This window comes from Rhinoderma darwinii, chromosome 3 (assembly GCF_050947455.1).
Source record: "Rhinoderma darwinii isolate aRhiDar2 chromosome 3, aRhiDar2.hap1, whole genome shotgun sequence".
Taxonomy (NCBI): domain Eukaryota; kingdom Metazoa; phylum Chordata; class Amphibia; order Anura; family Rhinodermatidae; genus Rhinoderma; species Rhinoderma darwinii.
The window spans coordinates 350,510,291-350,527,631 of NC_134689.1; the positions used below are offsets into that span (position 1 = coordinate 350,510,291).

The 17,341-nt window shown below is 46.6% G+C and overlaps 1 protein-coding gene across 1 annotated transcript in view; it reads left to right on the top strand.

The window, feature by feature from the left end:
* LOC142749916 (prenylcysteine oxidase 1-like) overlaps nucleotides 1-17,341 on the top strand; it is a 45,118-nt gene that overhangs the window by 1,020 nt on the left and 26,757 nt on the right. The gene's annotated exons all lie outside the window — the stretch shown is intronic.

The following is a 17,341-nucleotide window of genomic DNA, read 5'->3' on the forward strand; positions in this document are numbered from 1 at the left end:
TGATCGGATTCGATACAGGACTCCGCTCGCTGACATTGCCGCTCCAGTGCTGGACCCAGGAAAGGTAAGAATAATAATTGTTTTACTTTTTTGTGTTACTAATTATTTTTGTGTGTTTGTGTTTTTTTACAAGTTCGGTTGTTGGACTACTTCAATGACAGTGTTTTTTTATTCTCAATAAAATAGTTAATGGGGGTTGTTTTTTTATTTCAATAAAATATTTTCTCTATGTGCTTGTGTTTTGTTTTTTTAAACTTTATTATTACCGCTTTAGTAATGTCTGCTGGCTGGCTGACAACCTCCATTACTAAGGTGGGGCTTAATGTTAGCAGGAGCAGAGGCGAACACTAACCCCCATTATTACCCCGGTACCCACCACCACCAGGGGAGCCGGGTACGAACCAGTACCCGACCATCTGTAGTGACGGCCAGGCACCGAGGCGGCCGCAGGCTGGCAGTATTAGGCTGGGGAAGGCCAAAAACAGTGGCCCTTCCCACCCTGGTAATGCTGCCTGCTGCTGTGTTGTATCTGGCTGGTTATGAAAATGGGGGGGGACCCCACATCATTCCTTCCAATTTTTTTTTTTTTTAAATGACGTGGGGTCCCCCCCCCATTTTTCATAACCAGCCAGATGGAACATAGCAGCAGGCAGCGTTACCAGGATGGGAAGGGCCGCTGTTTCTGGTCTTTCCCAGCCTGATAATACTAGCCTGTGGCCGCCCCATTGCTCAACCATCACTACAGATGGTCAAGTACTGGATCGTACCCGGCTCTTCCAAGCAACCCTGGTGGCGGTGGGTACCGGGGTAATAATTGGGGTTAGTGTTCGCCTCTGCACCGGCTAACACGAAGCCCCGCCTTAGCAATGGATGCTGTCAATCAGCCGGCGGCCATTACTAAGGCGGTAGTAATATAGTTTAAAATAAAACACGAAGACATAGAAAAAATATTTTATTTAAACAAAAAAAAACACACAATCCTCATTAACCATTTTATTGATAATAAAAAAAGCTGTCATCGAAGTAGTCCTGGAATCTGACGTAGTCCAATGACCGAACCTGTAAGAAAACACAAAAAAAACTATTTAGTATGATTTACATGTGTTAGGCTTAGATACAGGGCCCATGTGTGACACTGTCTGTGGGACACTGTATCTAAGCCTAGCACAAGGTCGGCTTAGATACAGGGTCCAGCAGACAGTAATCTTATACAGTTTAAGATTACTTTGTGCTGGGGCCCTGTATCTAAACCTACCGTGTTGTAGGCTTAAATACAGGGCCCATCAGACAGGATCACAAATGGGCCATGCATCTAAGCCTACCATGTGATTGGCTTAGATACAGGGCCCAGCAAACAGCATCACACATGGGCCATGTTTCTAAGCCTACCATGTGATTGGCTTAGATACAGGGCCCAGCAGACGTCATCACACAATCTGTGATCCTGTCTCATGGGCCCTCTAAGCCTGCTACATCGTAGGCTTAAAGGGGTTGTCCAGTCCCTAAACATTGATGGCCTATCCTCAGGATAGGCCATTAATAGCTGATGTGTTGGGGTCCGACTCCCGGCAGCCGGCCAATCAGCTGTTTTGAAAGGGCCGCAGCGCTCGTACGACAGCTGCTTCCCCTTCGTTTCACTTACTCGCTAACACTGTGAATCGCCGACACTGATTCACAGTGTGAGCAAGTGTCCGGAATGAAGGGGAAGCAGCTCTCGTAAGAGTGCTGCGGCCTCTTCAAAACAGCTGATTGGCCGGCTCCCGGGAGTCGGACCCCAACACATCAGCTATTAAGGATCATGATGTTGTGCACGGCGCACAGCGATGTGACGTCAAGACCTCTGCTGCGCTCCGGAGCCAGGAAGGCAAGTACTGTCAATTATTATAGTAACAGGGGCCCGCAGCCCAAGTTACTATAGTAACTTTTTATTGATGTGGTGTGGGGGGTCGCGGGCCCCCTGGCTTCGGGGGCTCGGTCGCAATTGAGACCGCTGTGACCCCTATAGCTACGCCACTGGATGGGAGGGCCACGGGTTGCAGACTCCTTTTGTAGTCCTTAAAGGGGTTATGTGGGGACCAAAAATGATTAGCAGTGTACTGACTGCAGTATGTGGGTACACTCGATAATATACATTCTGGTCCTTTTTCATCAATTTGTATAGCGCTGCTGAGGGGCGGGAGGTCTATTTGCACAGCCGCCTTCTTTTTTTTTTTTTTTTTTTTTGCAATTACATAATTTAGATTTTTATTGTAAAGTTTACAAACACACGAGAACAAGAATAAAGTGCGTGAATACTTTCGTAATCGATCAGAACAGAACATATCAAATCAAAACAAATCCTATCATATAGATAGAAGCAAACGCTTATGTACATCAATATCCTTGTTACTCCGGGGCAGTTGTCACCTGCATTTAGAAAAATATACAGTCGGGCACATGGCACATGAGGTAGAGAATGCCTTTCTATATTTGCAAGGCACATATTCCCTGACTTGACACATATTATGAAAAGTGACCCCCCCCCCCCCCCCGAACAGGTAAGAAGAGGAAAGATTAAGACAAACCAAAAGAAGACAAAAAGAAAGGGAAGAGAAGACGGACAAAAGAAGAGCAAGGGAAAGAAAATGAGGAATCTTAATGAGTGCTGGGAGCAGAGACATTACCACAAGAGGAATATTGTACCGCCTCCATTTCTGATGAAGCCCAATCAGGACCTAGCTATATAGGACCTATATCAGGACCACCATATGGAATACTCTGGCTCAACCAGTCTGCCAAATGAGGACCAGATTTGAAGGATGACCATGCGTTCCATAGATAAAGCACCGCGTCATAGCTGCCTCTGTCTTCTGCAAGAAGAGACTCCATTCTACACAGTAGGTCCATTTCCACAACCCATTCACCAATCGTAGGCACCGCAGAAGTCTTCCAGTGTCTAGGAATTACTGTCCGTGCTGCTGTCAGGAAATGTCTGAGTAGGCCCTTTTTTATGCCTGACAGAGGACCCGGAATCAAGGCTAACAGAGCCATCTGAGGAGTGGGTATGATAGGAGCACACTCCATCAATGCATAGATGTCGAACACCGCTTTCCAAAAAGTCTGCAACAATGGGCAGGACCACCAAATGTGCAACATCGTGCCAGTCTCGTTGCTACACCGCCAACAGACATCTGATACTTCTGGGTACATTTTATGTAGAATCTGTGGGCAACGGTACCATCTGGTCAGTATTTTAAAAAAAAATTCCTGAACGTGGCAAGCCATTGGCATTTTATGGGTCAGGAGGAAAACCCTGTCCCAATCAAGCAGAGATATGGAGAAACCTAGGTCCTCTTCCCATGCGCTAACATATGCAGGGGACTGATTGACAGAAGTCTCCAATAGGATGGCATACATCTTGGAGATCACACGAGGTGGCTCTTGTAAGAGCAACAATGATTCAAAGGACGTGGTCACTGAGATGCAGATACCGTCCGGCAGGGCCGAGTGTAAAAAGGTAGACAATTGTGCATATTCCAACCATGAAAGAGTCCTCTCCGGGCAGGTCTCTCTCAACATATGTAGCGGAGGGAGGCGACCCCCATCCGACATCACCTGACATAGCCTAGTATCTTCTGAAGCGGTCCAACTCAAAAAGGTAGCTTTGTGAACAGCTGGTGGAAACTCAGAGTTATCGAACAGAGGGCTAAGAAGTCCTGGTCTATGGGAAAGCCCCTTTCGAACCATCAATCTGTCCCAGAGAGTGAGAAAATGATGGGTAAGCATAGGAAGGGTCGAGAGGGGTGGTCGATGATCCGGCAGAATCCACGGCAGCGATCTCAGAGAGAGCGCCACCAAGGACCTCTCAATCCCCACCCATTGTTTATTGGTGTCATTATGAAACCAATCTATCACTCTAGAAAGCACTACAGCTTGGTGGTACAACCCCAAATCTGGGAGTCCCGCTCCCCCTTTCAGCTTAGGGCGAGACAATGAGCTCATACTAATGCGAGGCCTCAGAGTGCCCCAGACGAACTTACGAAACGCTGCCTCCAATGTCTTAAAATACGCCCTAGGAACCATAACAGGGATTGCCTGAAATAGATACAAGAACCTAGGGAGGATATCCATTTTGATGGCATTAATACGTCCAAACCATGACAATTGTGCTCTGTCATAGGATTGGAGATCTTTCAGCGTACATTGCATTAGGTGAGGATAATTAAGGGAGTACAGATCCGTTAAAGTGCCAGAAATCTGAACCCCCAGGTATTTGATAGATGTCGCTTGCCATTTGAAAGAGAAGGATGATCTTAGAAGATCAACCAACTCCTGTGGAAGCGATAAATTTAGCGCTTCCATCTTTGTGTAATTGACCTTGAAATTACTGACCCTTCCGAACTCTTCAAATTCTCGAATAAGCACCGGGAAGGAAATAACAGGATTAGTAATGAACAATAAGAGGTCGTCTGCATATAACGCCAGCTTATGGTATTCACCACCTACCCTAATCCCAGAAATATCTGGAGATGTACGGATCGCCACTGCCAGATGTTCCATTGTGATCACATATAGTAATGGGGACAGCGGGCACCTCTGTCTGGTTCCGTTAGCAATCTGTAGAGCTGCGGAGTAAATGCCATTGGCCCTGACTCTAGCCGTGGGTTTCTGATATAGAGCAAAGATCCTTTCTATCATTACCGGGCCAATTCCCATTTGTTGTAAGGCCGATCTCAAGAAGACCCAGTGGACTCGGTCGAAAGCTTTCTCTGCATCAACTGAGATCAGACAAGTGGGTATGGACTTTTTCTTCGCGTGGGACATCAGGAGAAGAATTTTATTGGTATTGTCCCTCGCTTCTCTCCAGAGGACAAACCCCGCTTGATCAGTATGGATGATTCCCGGGAGCAGAGGTGCCAATCTATTTGCAATTGCCTTGGAATAATGCTTAACATCAACATTTATTAGCAAAATTGGGCGGTAATTGGCACAGAATGGTCTTTCCCTGGTTTAGGAATAACCATAATGGTAGTTTCCAACGTTTGCGGCGTGAAGGGCATTGACGACGTGACCGAATTGAATACCTTAGTCATAAAGGGAAGGAGCTGCGGAAGAAAAGTCTTGTAGAAGGACGTCGGGAAACCATCCGGGCCCGGACTTTTACCTGACGGAGCGGACTTGATAACGCCCTGGATTTCATCAGAAAAATCTGCGCTCAACTCCTCGGTCTCAGCCCTTTCCAGCTATGGCAGTGCTGTTTTAGCCACATATTGGTCAATTTTCTTTTGCAGAGCAGCAGAGGACATATCTTGTAAAGGTCCCCTGAGATTATACAAGGAGTGGTAATACTCCCGAAAGGTTTGCACTATCTCTTCTGGCTTATGTTTAATGTCACCCGAGCATGACTTAATCGTTGGAATATAAGAGGTGGGGACCCGTGGCTTGAGTGCTCTGGCTAGTGCTCTGCCACACTTATTAGAGTGTTGGTAAAAGAAACCCCTAGCACGATCTCTGAAAGAGGCCTGAGCCTGATCCAGCAACTCTCTCAAGGAATTCCTGGCCTCTGATAATTCCGCTAACGTTTGAGACTGTCTCGACTGTTTATGTGCAGACTCTAGGGACTGAATACAAGACAGTAACTTCTTCATTTTAAAAGCTCTCTCTTTTTTAAGCCTGGAGCCCTGTTGGATAAAGATACCTCTCACTACACTTTTCAGCGCTTCCCACTGTATCGGTAGGGGGGTGGGATCTAGGTTGTGATGATCTAAGAACTCTGAGATCGAACGGGTAACAGCCGCTCGACACACCGAATCCTTCAAAAGAAGAGGATTTAGCTTCCAATGCCATTCCCTCGCCTCCCCCCCAGGGAACCGTAGTGAGAGAAACTGGCGCATGATCTGTCCAGATCATCGAACCAATCCGAGATGCCGGAGCGCAGGACAATAGGTGATGACTCACAAAGAACATGTCTATCCTGCTGTACATGTCATGGACCGCAGAATAGAAGGTATAATCCCTTGTTTGAGGGTTAAGTATCCTCCAAACATCCACCAGCTGCATTGCAAAAAGTTTAGCCTTAAGAGCAGATAGTTGTGTTGCTGCTACCGAGGACCTGCCCGAAGATGAGTCCATAACTCGGTCTAAGACAAAGTTAAAGTCACCTGCAGTGATCAAGAGGCCCTTTGTGAAGTTGGCAAGTTCTGTCAAGTAGCTCCTGCAAGTGCGCACCTGATCATGATTAGGGAGGTACATATTGGCCACTGTGAACATTTTCCCACAGACCTGAAGTTTCACAAACAAAAAGCGCCCATGAGCATCAGATCGGGTTTCTTCAATAGACACCGGCAGAGATCTATGTATCGCAATACTCACTCCTCTTGACTTAGCTTCCGGGTTGGTACTATGGAACCACTGTGTATATTACCTATGAGTCAAAGTAGGCACATGTTCACTCCTAAAATTCGTCTCCTGTAGAAACAAAATCTGGACACGCTGCTTGTGCATATTATACAAAATCTGAGAGCGTTTCTGCGGCGTGTTAAATCCACGCACATTCAACGAGCAGCAATTGAGAGACTCCATCAGGAATGAGGACGGCGACAAGTGGGGAAGGGAGTGGGACGGAGAGGGAGAAAAGGAGAAACAATTAACAAAGAGAGACAGAAAACAATTAAGACACTATGGAAAACACCACAGACGGTGTTCCAGCCCCAAAACCACTAAGTTGAGGGGAAAGAGGTATATGTAAAGTGTTCACTGCGTAGCAGAACACCACCTACGTACGGAGTTGACTGAACTATGGAAGAAGGATGATCCCAACCAACTTCCGTTAACCCGATATCATTGATATAAACAACCGCCATATTAAGAGAAAACAGAGAAACTGTGGCGGGATAACGATATGTTTAGCCCTTAAAGGGCACCTGTAAAAGAACCACACACATGCATGACATCATCACGTTCAAGGGAAGGAACCATAACATAAAGCAATATAATGTATACTATAATATAATATATCAGGCCCCGCTAGAAAGGTGGAGGGAACAGCTATAAATAGACATTCCCCAGAAAGCATCAGAGGGATTAAGAACTTCGAGGAATTAAGAAATTCGAGGCTATGAACAATTACAACCCGGGCTTCTCCCACCTACTGTTTCATCTTAGGGCCTGGCTACCAATAAGAGCAAGTTATGCTCGCGCCCCAGCTATACCTTCCTGCTCCTGCTCCCTCTCCGGGCCTGTAAAACCATGCTGTAACATTTTTGTAACTCAAAATCTGGGGAAAAGTAGGAAAGCAGCAACATAATAAATACCATGTTTAGGACAGGACCATGTCCGCACATTGCCCCTAGCCTCAAAAAACAGCATCACGTTCAAGGAAGTCCTGCGAGGCTATGGGAGAAGCTAATGTTGCATCATGATTCCAACCGATTTGATTCCGGGACCATCGGCGCCTGAAGTCGTCTACGGCGGACCGGAGCTGAATAATTTTCCACCCTGGAGTTACGACGTGGCGGGCGCTGTGGTAATGGCGGGAAGAGCGGCCAATCAGAAATAACAATAGCAGGCAAGTCCAGAGCTGCTGTGAACTCGGGGATGTCATCTGGGGAGTACACCGAGTAGGTAGCCGAACCTCGTCGAACTTGCAATTGAAACGGGTATCCCCACGAATACGGAATATCTTTCTCCCGAAGTACCATTAGTAGCGGCCTCATTGCTCTCCGTTTAGCCAGCGTAGAGCGGGAAAGATCTGCCAGCAATTGCACCGGAGCACCGTCAAAGTCCAAAACACCTTTGTTACGCGCTTGACGCATAATGGACTCTTTAATTTGGAAGAAATGTATCCTGCACACTACATCACGTGGTCTCGCCAGATCTGTGCTTTTCGGACCCAGGGTACGATGCGCTCTATCTATTTCCAACCGGGAGTCAACCGGTTTTTCCAATAGCGTGTTAAAAATCCCAATCAGTGTAGGAATGAGATCTTGGGGTCCTGCAGCTTCAGGGATACCTCTAACTCTGATGTTATTCCTTCTATTGCGGTTTTCAGCGTCATCAGCCATATCAAATAATAATTGAATGTGGGCAGAATGCTGATCTAATAAACTTTGTTGGGAAACCTGTTGCTGTTGGAGTGTCTGCGTGGTTACTTCAATGGCCGCCACAGCAGTATTAATATGGTGAATGTCCTCTTTCAGAGAACGTATCTCTGTTTTACACACCGCTTCAAGGCAAGAGACATATCCCTCCATGTCTGTTTTAGTGGGAATGGCCGCCATCTGTGATGTGAGTGCCTGCATATCGGGACCCCGCTCAGTGCCCTGTGATGGGACCATGGAAGACTCACCCCGGACCAGAAGAGCTGGAAAGTCCTGTGTCAGCTCCGAGGACGACCTCGCTCCTGAAGGTGCTGCAGATGCGGCCGCACCCCGACCCGCCATGTTGGTTTGCTGAGGCGAGGAAGCAGGCGACCCAGGGTCTGTAAAGTAGTGAGGAATGCCGCTTCTCGTTCTCCCTTGATCTCTTCTTGCCGGTGTGGTAGCTTTACCGCGTGTTCCCCTTCGCATTAGTGCGATGTAAAGTGCTGTCAGACGCTATTAATCGGGCTGGAAGTCAGTCGGGACGCCGGAGCTCTCACACCACACGTCTCACCAGCGCCATGTCCAGGCCACGCCCCCTGCACAGCCTTCTTTGATGACGATACGACTATTCATCACGTGACCAACGCCAATGTACTCTATGTACAAGCAGTAGTACCTTCGATTACATAGAGTACAGTGGGGTCAGTCACGTGATGAAGAGTCATATCGTCATCAAAGAAGGCTGTGCAACTAGACTTCCGGTCCCCCGGCAGCGCTATGAAATGTGTATTTGCGAGTGTACTCACATACTGCAGTGAGTACACTGATAATTTTTGGTCCCCCTCCCCCATAACCCCTTTAATACTACCATAATACTGGTGCCTTTTTGTGTAGTGGAGGGGCGTCTGGGACTTCTCGGGCCAGGTGAGGCTGCTACCTCTTCACCCTTTATAGCTATGTCCCTGCCTGTATGGCTACACCAGTAATTCCTTCCATCTAAGGTTGGGGCTTCACAGCGATATATAGCATTCGATGTCTTAAATTGTGATCTCGAACAAGCTCGCAGCATGAATTCATGTGCCATAAGTACATCGCGATTTATGCAATATCACATTGCAGAAAACGTGTTCCTTCTTTTTGAGATAAAAAATAATATCCGCATTACAATAATGCATAAAATCACCTGCAATTTCAATAGGACCCTATAGGAAGGAAAATTTTTCATGCAAAATTCAGTAATTGCAAAAACACTTTCGGATATTTTTTGCAATAACTACAGTGAAGGAAATAAGTATTTGATCCCTTGCTGATTTTGTAAGTTTGCCCACTGTCAAAGACATGAACAGTCTAGAATTTTTAGGCTAGGTTAATTTTACTAGTGAGAGATAGATTATAGAAAAAAGAAAATCACATTGTCAAAATTATATATATTTATTTGCATTGTGCACAGAGAAGTAAGTACCGTATATATCGGCGTACAAGACGACTTTTTACACCCTTAAAAAAATGTCAAAAGTGTGGGGTCGTCTTATATGCCGGATATTGTCTACATTAGGGATGCACGTTGCAGCCGCACAGCTCAGTATAGTACACATGACTATGAGAGCGGGGCTGCGGCTGTGTAATTCAGCCACAGCCCCGCTCCTGAGTCATGATAAGTTCGCGGGGTCAGGATGATGCAATGCGGCCAGCGCTGCACTATTGAGCGGCGGCACTGGAGACAGAACATGGCGGGCGCGCTACAAAACACCCCCATGTTCTGTCTTCAGTGCCTGAACTGCCGCTCATTAGTGCAGCGCCGGCCGCATCACCTCATGCTGACCGCGCGCGCACTTCCTGTCAGGAGCGGGGCAATGGCTGTATTACACAGCCGCAGCCCCGCTCTATAACGGCGGAGATCAGAGAAACCGCTCATCTCCGCCGTTATTCCCCTGAATGCTGCGATCACAGCTGACTGCAGCATTCAGGGGAAAGTGAGAAGGGGGGATGCCCCTGGATCGCGTCACAGGGAATTCCTGTGACGCGATCGAGGGCCATACCATATATGGGCAGACAGCCCAGGGTCTATTGACGGACCCCAGGGCTGTCTTACCATATTTCATGTTGTTAGGACATACCCAAGTATGTCCTAACAACTGCCTGTGTGCTATCTGTCCACAGGCTAATGTACTGGCACATATCTGATATATGTCAGTACATTAAAGTTTAAAAATAAAGTAAAAACAAAGTATTGTTAAATTTTTAAAAAAATACACCTTCACCTTTTTTACAATAAACATTAAAATAAGTCTCAATACATAAAATACACACATTCAGTAATGGCGCGGACAACAATGTTTTTGCATCATTTATGATGTGTACGCTGTAAAAAAAATGAAATAAACACGGCTTTCATTCACTTATTAATGTGAGGCGCGAGGTGCGATGAATTTACCCTCCATGTTCCTCACATTAATAGTAATTAACCCCATCATGTACCTCGCACATTAACCCAATATGACTGAGAAACATGATGGGATTAATTACTATTAATGTGAGGCGCGTTCAAAATTCATCACACGTCGCGCCTCACATCAGAAAACGGAAGATTTTTTTTTTATTACTGTTGGCAAAAGTATCGAAATTGGTATCGAAATCGCAATACTAAACGAAGTATCGGTATCGAAGTCCAAATTCTGGTATCGTGACATCCCTAGTCTACATATTGTCTACACACAGGTTGTGTGTTACCTTGGGAGCCTGCAGTCCGGTACACAGGCTCCCGGGATGCACGGAATCCGCCACGGATCTGAGGGAAGCCGGTATTAGCCGCCAGGGAACATCTCTGTAAGATCCTCTGGCCCGCCCTTTCCTCTCATTCCCTGCCTCTCAGATCTCGCACGATGAAGCAGCCTATCTGCGCATGCGCGAGTTCAAAGAGACAGAGAGTCCTGGGTCCTGCCGCCGATGGCCATAGTGAAGCGCTCCTGCACGAAATGGTGAGTATATCTTAAATTCTATATTTTAAGGGTAAAAGTTGGGGGTCGTCTTATACGCCCAGTCGTCTTATACGCCGACATATACGGTATATATATATATATATCACGCAAATAGCTGGTTTTTGGTCACCTTAGTGCTCCAAAGAAATTAAATAAAAAGTGATCAAAAAGTTGGATATACCCCAAAATGGTATCGGTGAAAACTAGAGCTCGCCATGCAAAATTTAAGCCCTCACATCGCTAAATTGATGGAAAATTGAAAATATTTTTTTAATTTAGCAAATAGTTGTATTTTTTTTAAGTGATAAAACAAAACATATGAATTTGGTATCGCCGTAATCGTATCGACCTGTAGAATAAGATGAATATGTAGTTTTTACCGCCTGATGGATGTCGTAAAATCAAAACCCCCAAAAATATGGCGTAATTGCTGATTTTTGCCCATGTCACCCCACAAATAAATTTTTCAGCTTCTCAGTACATTGTGTGGCACAATAAATGGTGCCATGAAAAACTACAATTTGTCCCGCAAAAAAAAAAGCCCTCACATGGCTATATAGACGGAAAAATATATAGCTTTTGGCAGAGGCGTAGCTAGGTTCTCCAGCACCCGGGGCAAAGATTCAGTTTGGTGCCCCCCCCCCCCCAACATCTCCTTCACCCTCGCCGTGTTTGTTTTCGCTACCAATCGACGTGTCATTTCTTTTTATGTAACGCGAGCATAAAATTATTTGTACATTTCACAAGCAATATGGTTCTATACACAACACCAGAACCAAGCTCACTACATATATACGGCCCCAGAAGCAAGCTCACAAAATATATACAACACCAGCACAAATACAGCTCAATTTAGTGCAACCCCTGCTGTATAGGTGTGTACGGCGTAAAACTACAGCTCCCAGCATGGCCCGAACAATGATAAGGATATGCTGGGAGATGCCGTTTCACAAAAAATAAATCCTGTCATAATCATCTCACTGCAGATCATACAGTGACTACAATACTGATTAGAGGCAGAATAGACATTTACATTAAGTGACTCACCGGTGACGTCTCCGATTCTAGTTCTTTCTCTCCATCCGGTCCAGACCTCTATGATGACTTCTCCCGGTCACAGACCATTTCTGCAGTTTGCCGCTCACATGTCTTCAGCTTCTCACTTTTCCAACATTTCTACACCTATAAATAAATATAAAGTTATCATTATACCACACACTACACCCCTAAATATAATAGCGCCATACACTGCACCTCTAATTATAATAGCACCATACACCGTGTCACACACACACTGTGCCCCCTGTAGATAGTGCCTGCCATAGAGCCCCCTGTAGATAGTGCCTGCCATAGAGCCCCCTGTAGATAGTGCCCCCATATAGACCACCCCTGTATATAGTGTCCCACAAATAACTCCCCCCTATAGTGCTCTACAGATAGCCCACCCCTGTATATAGCCCCCTGTAGATATAGCCCACCCCTGTATATAGAGCTCTACAGATAGCCCAACCATGTATGTAGCCCCCTGTAGATATAGCCCATCCCAGTATATAGTGCTCCACATATAGTCCACCCCTGTATATAGTGTTTCACATATAGCCCCCCCTTGTACATATAGTCCACCCCTGTATATAGTGCTCCACTAGATAGTCCATCCCTGTATATAGTGCTCCACAGATAGCCCACCCTTGTATATAGTATATACAGGGGTGGGCTATCTGTGGAGCACTATATACAGGGGTGGGCTATCTGTGGAGCACTATATACAGGGGTGTACTATATGTACAAGGGGGATATATACAGGGGTGGGCTTTCTGTGGAGCACTATAGGGGGAGCTATTTGTGGGATACTATATACAGGGGTGGGCTATATCTACAGGGGTGGGCTATCTACAGGGGGACCATATCTACAGGGGGACCATATCTACAGGGGGACCATATCTACAGGGGGACCATATCTACAGGGGGACCATATCTACAGGGCTGGGATATACACAGGGCTGGGATATACACAGGGCTGGGCTATACACAGGGCTGGGCTATACACAGGGCTGGGCTATACACAGGGCTGGGCTATACACAGGGCTGGGCTATACATAGGGCTGGGCTATATCTACAGGGGGGCTATATCTACAGGGGTGGGCTATACACAGGGGGGCTATATCTACAGGGGTGGGCTATACACAGGGGGGCTATATCTACAGAGGGGTGCTATATACAGGGGTGGGCTATACACAGGGGGGCTATATCTACAGGGGTGGGCTATATACAGGGGGAATATATCTACAGGGCGACTATATCTACAGGTGGGGCTATATACTGGAGTGGGCTATCTATGGAGCACCATATACAGGGGTGGGCTATATCTACAGGGGGCTATATACTATATAGCCCACCCCTGTATATGGTGCTCTATAGATAGCCCACCACAGTATATAGCCCCCCTGTAGATATAGTCGCCCTGTATATAGCCCAGCCCTGTAGATATAGCCCAGCCCTGTAGAAAATAGCCCAGCCCCGTATATAGCCCAGCCCTGTAGATATATTCCCCCTGTATATAGCCCAGCCCTGTAGATATAGTCCCCCTGTATGTAGCCCAGCCCTGTAGATATAGTCCCCCTGTATATAGCCCAGCCCTGTAGATATAGTCCCCCTGTATATAGCCCAGCCCTGTAGATATAGTCCCCCTGTAGATAGACAGCCCCCCCCCCGTGTAGACAAAGTCCCCCCCGTGTAGACAAAGTCCCCCCTGCAGATACAGCCACACGTCTATTACAATTAAAAAAACCCCAAAAAAACCAATTTCAAACTCACCTTATTCCCGCTCCCACGCCGTCCGGCAGCCATGGAGACCTGCTCTCTTCTGCGCAGGTCTCCAGGGGGTTGAACGCGGCGTCTATGAAAGGCGCTGATTGGCTGGGCAGGATGACTTTCCCTGTCAGTCAGTCAGCGCCTTTCATCGACGGAAGCGTCACTGGTACAAAAGGTACCAGTCGCTTCATTCGTGGAAAGGCGCTGAATGGCCGGGCACGGAACGTGCCCGGCCAATCATTGCTTCTAATTGTACCTGTGTCCTTGCGACACAGGTACAATTATAGTGCAGGAGGAGGGGGCGCTGGCGCCCCCCTCTGAGCTGCGCCCGGGGCACGTGCCCCGCCTGCCCCTCCTAGCTACGCCCCTGCTTTTGGAAGGTGGGGAGGAAAAAACAAAAGTAAAAATCCGAACAAATGGCTGAGGAAGGAAGGAACTGATTACTTCTCTGATTTTATATAGCTTTTTCTTCAGATCACTGCTGCCAACTACACTTCTATTTATATCTTCTGAATCACATCTGACGAAGGGCTTTAAACGCAGCCAGTAAAAATCACTAGATGGAAAGAATAATAAAAGTTTGTATTATTCATACTTATCATAAGCAATGGGTGTCATGGCATGTTGCGCTGACCTGATATCAGATATGTAGAGCCCTGGTAAGTACTTGGGAGGAGGGCTTTAGGAGAATAAATTTATAACTAAACGTGAGTTTTCAGTTTAGTGTATTTTAAAGGGAATGTGTTGCCAGAAAAACATGTTTTTTTTTAAAAAATTAAACATTTAGTGTGTGGGTGATTAAACATTGTTCAAATTTTTTTTTTTTTTTTGCACGAGTCCAGGAAATATTATAAATTATTTCTAATTTATAATACTACCCATTTTTGGTCACTAGATGGAGCTGTTCCCAATGTTGCAGCATTGCAACATTGGGTTAAAAGCCCTCGCTCTAGTGAGCTCTCAGCATCCCCCCCTCCTTTATCCTGGCTAGTGCCGGGATAAACGAGGGGTTTGAACGGTGTAACCTCCTACACTGTGTCGCCATTTTTTGAGCTAACACACAGTGTAGTAGGTTTACATACAGTAGTAAACACACACAAATACGAACATACATTGAAATCTCTTACCTGCTCCTGCCGCCGCGGCTCCCTCCGGCCCGTCCGCTCCGTTTGCTGCCGCTGGTGCAAGTGCACAAATCCGGAAGCCGCGACCGGAAGTAGTAATATTACTGTCCGGCCGCGACTTCCGCTCCACAGGAAAATGGCGCCGGACGGCGCCAATTTCGAATAGGACTGTGTGGGAGCGGCGCATGCGCAGTTCCCACACAGACGCCGTACACTGCAGTCAATGGGACGGGAGCCGTTCGCAGTCCCTATGGGACTGTGGCTGCCGTATTCCATGTCTGTATGTGTCATTAATCGACACACACAGAAATGGAACAAAAAATGGCAGCCCCCATAGGGAAGAAAAAGTGTAAAAATAAGAAAAAGTAAAACACAAACACACAAATGAATATAAACGTTTTTAATAAAGCACTAACATCTTTAACATATAAAAAAATAATTTGTGATGACACTGTTCCTTTAATTGAAGTTGGATTTATGTTGTTCTGATAAAGAGCTTCAAATCCTCTGTACAAACAAAAAGTTGGCCTGCTGGTGCCACTAGGGGGAGCTTACTGCATACTGTTTATTCATTGAATTCAATAATAAAACAGTCTATGTAAGCTCTGCCTAGCGGTGACTACAGATAGTCTAGACAGGGGATTTGGAGCTCAGTATTAAAAAAAAAAAAAGAGAGAAAAGGGGGGCGTGGCTTGGACATGGCGCTGACCAGACGTGCTGCTTGAGAGCTCCGTTCCTGCGCTTCCCTAACCCGAACATTAGCACATTAAACAGCTGAATTTCACTTACCTGATGGTCAGGAAATCCAAGGCCACCTCTGGGACTCCTTAGGGTATGTGCACACGATAACTGCATTTATGTCTGAAATTACGGAGCTGTTTTCAGGAGAAAACAGCTCCGTAATTTCTGACGTAATTGCATGTACTCGCGTTTTGCGAGGCGTCAATTACGGCCGTAATTTGGAGCTGTTCTTCATTGGAATCAATGAAAAACTGCTCAAATTACGTCTCAAGAAGTGTCCTGCACTTCTTTTGACGAGCCGTCTTTTTTACGCATCGTCGTTTGACAGCGACGCGTAAATGACAGGTCGTCGGCACAGTACGTCGGCAAATCCATTCAAATGAATGGGCAGATGTTTGCCGACATATTGGAGCCGTATTTTCAGACGTAAATCGAGGCGTAAAACGCCTCGTTTACGTCTGAAAATAGGTCGTGTGAACCCAGCCTTATTGTACGAGGCAGATGTCTTCAGCCAGCTCCATTCAGTGTTTCCTCCAGGACGCTGCTGCTGGAGCGCCTTCCAAGATGGCGCCGCTGGAGGGGAGATGAGATGGCGCCGGGACTCCGCTTGCAGAGGGGATTTCATCTGCGGCCGCCACTGCTGCATCAGGTACCGACTGTACCCTACCCCCTCCTCTGCTTCTAGTCCTCTGGGGCAGTTTCTTTCCCTGCTGGCTGGGGAAGAGATGTGTTCTTCTGGGGCTGTCATGGCGCCTCCTGCTCTGGACCGCTCGCCACGTGGTGCCTGTCATGGCGTCCTGGTCTCTCCTTCTTCCTCCCCTCGTGTGCTGGGGCCTGCATTGCTGCCTACCATCTCTCCCAGGGATCAGGATGCTCATTTATCTCACCATCCAGTTGGAGCAGCTGTCCTAGGGGGTGATTTACAGGGCTTGAGACAAGTTATCTGCATTGCCCACTAAACAGGACATGGAGCGTTATGTTAACCGCTTGGAGACCACTTATAAATCAGTGATTCAATCTCTCACTACTAATCTCTCTCACTTGTCTGATCAAGTGCAGTGTATGGAAGGTGATATCTCAACTGTTTCACTACAGCAGGTTTCACATGCAGATCGTTTGGATCAACACTCCCATCAGATTCATATGCTCTTTAATTTGGCTGAGGATCATGAAAATCGTAATCGCCGTAATAATATTCGGCTTCGGGGCATTCCTGAGGATGTTTCTCCTGGGCAACTCATACCCGCTTTACAGTCACTGTTTAACTCCTTGCTGGAGCGTCCTGCTGGTGAACCTCTGGAGCTGGATAGAGCTCATAGGACTCTTGGTCCTCGTAATACAGATCCTGATAGACCTAGAGATGTTCTATGCCGTGTTCATTTCTTCTCTCTCAAAGAACAGATTTTGAGGAAGGCCCGTGATAAAGGCGAAGTTCTATTGAATGGTGTCAAGATTTAACTACTGTCTCACTTGTCCAGGATGACTTTGGACAAACGCAGAGTGCTGCATCCTTTGCTGGATTTGCTGAGAGAGCATGAGATTTCTTACTCAGGTCACCCCTTTCAGGTACAGGTTCGCAAGGATGGAGTGTTGCTGATTGTTAGAGACCCGGGGGATGTTCTGGATT